The sequence below is a fragment of the Phyllostomus discolor genome, chromosome 6 (genome assembly GCF_004126475.2).
Source record: "Phyllostomus discolor isolate MPI-MPIP mPhyDis1 chromosome 6, mPhyDis1.pri.v3, whole genome shotgun sequence".
Lineage (NCBI taxonomy): Eukaryota > Metazoa > Chordata > Mammalia > Chiroptera > Phyllostomidae > Phyllostomus > Phyllostomus discolor.
The window spans coordinates 157,829,633-157,835,632 of NC_040908.2; positions in this window are offsets into that span (position 1 = coordinate 157,829,633).

Consider the following 6,000-nt stretch of genomic DNA (forward strand, 5'->3'; position numbering starts at 1 on the left):
AAGTTCAAAAGAAATAAAAGCAGATAAAAAGATGGAATTAGAAAATCACAATTTTAGAACTCAAAATGTGGGTCAATATTTTGATTCAATAGGTATTAAAATCATTCATTAAGCAAAAAGTTGGGAAAGTTTTATTTATTCATTTATTATTTTATTATTTAAAAAATAATTTTCTGCTTTTAACATGCACATATTTTAGATTTGGTCATCATTGTCTCATATAGTCAGAGAGTCTTACAGAAGAATTTCAGATATCAAGGTGGGAAATTGTTAAGTGAAGTAACCATGCTGACACTACCTGAATCCACAGATCAGACTGAGCATCACTAGAAGTCAGGTAACCAGTTAGCATGTGCCTCATAATTTCATGCAACTGGCAGTAGTCAGAACCACCTATACATTTTTGCCTTAAAAAATACTAAGAGTGAACCTAAACTAATAAAGGTCATTTTCTAAAATTTATTTTCTACTGAATTTATTGGAGTGACATTGGTTAATAAAATTATATGTTTCAGGGGTACAATTCTATAATACATTACCTGTATACTGTATTGCATGTTCACCACTCCAACTCAAGTCTCTTAATGCATCATTTTTTAAAAGAACTGGTGAAGCAACAGCTTAAATGAGACCAGATGAGCCCTGGCTGGCAAAGCTCAGTGGATTGAGCACGGGCTGCGAACCAAAGTGTCTCAGGTTCGATTCCCAGTCAGGTCACATGCCTGGGTTGCGGGCCACAGCCCCCAGCAACCGCACATGGATGTTTCTCTCCCTCTCTCTTTCTCCCTCCCTTCCCTTTCTAAAAATAAATAAATTAAATTAAAAAAATGAGACCAGATGAAGCAATGAACCAAAGAGAGACTATGCAGCCCTGGAATATGAAGACACACAAAGGGAACAGCCACATAACAACAGGGACGATGTTATAATAACCAAATTTACTTGAGTCTTGATTCAAACTATGTGTAGAAATATACCTTTGAGATAATTGGGGAAATTTAAACATGGATTTAGTATGACATGACATTAAAATTATAGTATTATTTCTGTTAGGTGCAACTTTGGCATGGATATTTAATAAAATAGCTGTCTCCATGGTGGTTACACTTTTTATAAAGCCCTATTAATGACTTAGTTCTCTTTGCAAGTGGGTTGATAAATATAATATCCTACAAGTATAATTATGTTTTAAATGATTCCAGTTTACAAGACTGGAAGTCAAGGACTCATTGTCCATAAAATGTCCTCACTTCCCATAGTCCCCTCTTCCAAGCTGTACACAAGAATGCCTTGCCAAAAATATATTTGGGACAGGAAAAAAAGTCAGTGTGGCAAGCAGTTCCTGTAGTCACTTGTTTTGAGGCTTATGGCATTGGCTGAAATACTTTTAGTTTCCTTGAAATTCTTCAAAAGACTTAAAGGGTTAACATTACATTGATAAAGCTATTGGTTGTATGATTCCAGATTATTTCTGCAGATCTGAAATTATTCAACAGTAATTTCTTAATGAAAGTACACTGCCATAGTACTCTATGAATATTATCTCATATTTTGTTATCATTCTAAGGAATACCAACATAATTGCATAAATATATCTTTAAAGGATACTCATAGATATACTGAGTAGGCTTCCTTCCTTTTCTTTCTGCCATAAACAATCTCACATGGAAATATCCATATTATATTTTTGATAAAGGAATGTAGAAAGTACAGAACATCACCACAAATGGCAGAATTATTGGAATGCATAAAAAGCTGTCTATTTGACAGTCAATTGTATTTGTTGTTCCCTTTGCCCCAAACTCAACACTTCCTCCAGTCATTTGCATACCTTTATAATGGTCTATGATCAAATAGCATCTCATTGGTTTTGTTTAACCTCTTTATTTCAAATGGCTCCTTCAATTATATATTTTAGCATTTATTACCAGAAAATGATTACGTATTTATTTGTTTTTGTATTCTCCATTAAATATAAATTTGTTGGTAAAGGGACATTCTTTCTCTTTTCCCCCCAATATCTAAGTTAGTACCTGGTTCCGTATAAGCCTGTAATAAATATTGGCTTAATGAATGAATAAAAGAATGAAGGAATGAGTCATTATGTATCCTTATTATGTGCTCATCCTCCTTTCCCTGTTTCCTGTGCCAGAGAGCAAAGTTCACAAAATAGTCACTGTGTTCTTTCTGATCAATGAATACACATCCTCCAATCAGTCCATGTTCAATGGTATTACTTGTTACCACAGAGGGGTTATATATCTTTTGAGAGAAAAGTTTTAAAGTGATTCATATGTGTATTATTCATATATCAATAGAATAGCTTTGCATGTAATGGATAGGCAAAACTATTTGCTGGATGAAAGGACATGATGAAATGTTGGTAAAGCTACTTTTAAGATTTTCTAAAGGAGAATATTTGAGATACTCTTTCCCATTTGTAGGCACTTTCACCATGCTGAATTTGATTTTGAAATTTAAGATTTCTATAGTAATAAACCTGACAAAAGGTGGGAAATTCAGCACAGTGGACATTTATTTTATTTTTTTTTTATTTTGACAGCCCAGTTTCATTAATCCCTTCTAAAACACCGTTATCATTCTTTATGAACTATCTCTTCTCTGCATTCAAATTCCTGATAGTTGTGGTACATGTGCCTCTGTTCACAGTTCCATGGAAGATCACAGTTTTCATTCAGTAAAGATTCGTGGCACTTTGTGACACTTACTAACCTAGGAGCTTGAAATACATCAGTGAATAAAACAATAAAAAAATTTCCATTTCCCTGGAACTTTTATTCTAGCAGAGGGAAACAGGCAATATATCATACATGCAATAAATAAGCATTAAAATGTATTTGTACCACAATAAGTACTTTAAACACTAAATAGGGTAGTAGGCTAACCCAGAAGTATAATAGCATGGCCATTGAAGGTTTCACCAAAAGAGGCACCTGAAGAAAAACTTCAGAGAATGCATTCCAAAGTAGAGGAAACACAAGTGAAAAAGTCCATGAGGAATGTGTGCTCAAAATTTTTTTTTTAGAAGTATCAAGGAGGTCTGACTACCTGGAGAATACAGAAAAGGGAAAGAGTAATAGAAGGGATTTGAAAGGAGCTAGATCATCTTCCTAATTGAGTATTTAACTTTCTAAGTGTTTCTGCTTTAACTCTCAATAAGTCATGATAACCTAAATGATGGATGTCACACTTCTCCCATGTGGTTAGAGTGGATGGTGTGGAGGAAAAGGGTAATTCCTGGCATACAACAGTTACTTGATAATGAGGGACTTTTACAATTATGTGATTTTGATAATTGTAGGAAGGGATTGGAATGAGCAGTGGGCTAGGGTAAGTGGCTTTAAATAAAGAGATAAATTTCCATATGAAATGCCCCTCATGCTGCCCCATGTTTCCAATACACAGCAGAGAAAGGTGATTAATTTTAATTGTTTATTTCATGACCTCAAGAGCATGAGGCAATAGAGAGTCTCTAGGGTCCATATCCCAAAAGTTGTGATTACAGGTATAAGAATATATGCATCACTCCTCATCAGGAGAGGTCCTACCTTTGCCAACAGCAGGTTTGTTTTAAGATTTTAAAGACAGGTTGATATTAACTGCACTGTATGATATCTAGAGAGCAATGTGGAGGGGCAACTTTACCCTTTGGAACTATGCAGTCCCTGAGAAATATTTAGTCACTGCAAAGCCATGTATCTAGGATGTGCCAGGAAGAGGACTGCCATTGTTCTACACAGCTTTGCAGTAGAGGGTCTGGCTCAGCTGAGCTCCCCAATAACAGCCCCACAGACAGCAGGTGCCTGGGGTGGGTGAAATAAAATCTTAGAGAATTTTGGGAATGTGCCCTGTCTTGCTTTTATAAATTCTTGGAGGAGTTGTCAAAGTAGATATACAGGTATGTAAATAAAATGAAATAAGCAGAGAATAAATAGACTCTCTAGTGAAAAAAATTAAAAGGGACCAGCTTTAATTGGGTCCTGAGAGCAAAAGTTATAACAAAATGGGGGAAAACTATAAGAAGAGTTCAACTCTTATAATATTTCCTGGACTCAAATATATAGAAATTTTTACAAGCAATTTAATAATAGCATTTGAGACACAAGAACCATTACATTAATTATAACATTAATTCTTCAATGCCTTAGATAAATTAAACATTGTATTAAGAAAAGTGTGATAATTAATTAGAATGTCTGGCTTTGCAATAGATTGTCTTTTGAGGTTGTCTTTAATACTAAAATTTATGAGAAAGGAGCAGATAGCATTAATATTTCAGTCTCACATATGATCTGACAACTTTATTGACGGGCCATTTGAAGCTATTTCTCAGGTTGTGGGAAGAGAGATAACCTTCCCAGAAATAACTGAGAGAGGGTTTCCTGGTATCGGAGGATCTTAGAGGTGTGAGGCAACAATTAGAGAAATACAGGGTCAAGCAAATAGGTTTAGGATTGTGAGTACATGAAACACAAAGTTTATTTTTGTATTATTATTTATTAATTATTGTATAACTTTCCATGCAAATAACTGTAAACCTTTTTCCCCTCCTTATATAATTCTTTTGTATTACTATTTTCTCATGAAATGTCTTCTCAGTGCAATCCTATATCAAGTTTCTAATCCCCCCTCTTTACATGTGATACAAGGACAGAATGAATATTTTATAGTTTTTGAAGGGAGGGAAGGGGGGAGAGAGAAACATGGGGAAGAGAAGTTTGTACGTCAAAATCTTCTTTACTACAGTTAGTTATTCCTGGGAGGAAAAAGTCTCTCTAAATCCCATTCTCAGTTCATGCTGGTGGTGCCTTATAGTGTAGCTTTGTCATGTGCGCACTGTCCATGGGCTATTGCTCATACACTGAGAATCTCTAGTTTGTCATAAAGGTATGCCTATCAATAAGGGAAGCACCTTAGTATTTAGACCTTGAACATGGATCAGTCATTCATTAAAAAATGGACACATAACAGGGAATTTGGGAATTAGAGCTTTAGGTGCAGACCTATAGATTGGTCCTAATTTGCATGTCATTGGGAAAGTCAAGGTTCCTCCAGCGTCTGTTTTGCCACCTCTAGAATAAGGAAGTGAACTAGATTATCTTTATCATCTCTCCTAATTTTATTTCTCAAGCAGTGAGGAAGTATTGACAATTAGGGCTCCCAGAATTGAGGAGAATACTCTCTGACAAAAACAAATTAAGATTTAATATCAGATTTACTGGATCATAAAGAAAAAGATTAAAGTGTTATATGGAATTAACAATACAAGCACAAATTTAAAGTGTTAGGGGTGTTCATTCTTAATGTCATAGTGTGAATGTCTGATGCAAAAATTAACTTTAGAAATTTATCATTTTCATCACTGATTGCAGGGCTGACAAAATCTGTCATTGTATTATGTTTGGCTTTTCTTTTATGAAATTATCATGTTCAAGGAGAGATGGAAGTGTTATAGGTAGATTTGATTTAAAAATACCATAAGTCCCTTGATCTCATATTATTTTTAGGAATCAAACATTACCATTGAGAACTTAAAAAACTAACTCAGTAATTGCATTTTTACTTAAAGAAATTTTTTTAAAAATTTATTGTTTATTGTTTATGTTGTTATAGTTTTTCCAGGTTTTTCTCCCTTTCCCCACCTCCACCTAACCTCACCCTGTCTCCTCCCCAAGCCAATCGCCACCTCGTTGTCTGTGTCCATGTGTTGTCCATAAATGTCCTTTGGTTAATCTCTTCACCATCTTTCATTCTGTCCCCTCACCTTCTTTCTGGCAGCTGTCAGTCTGTTTCATGTATTAAGCTTCTGTTACTATTTAAAAATGATTATCATGTTTAAAAATATACATTCAGTGTAACTTGCATAATAAACCCATAGAGAAATTCTGAAAGAAATTTTGCTTCATCAGCCAGTTTGATAAGGGATATTAACCCAGCTTTTCATACCCTCACTTGCCTTAATATTTTTCTTCTCAGGAC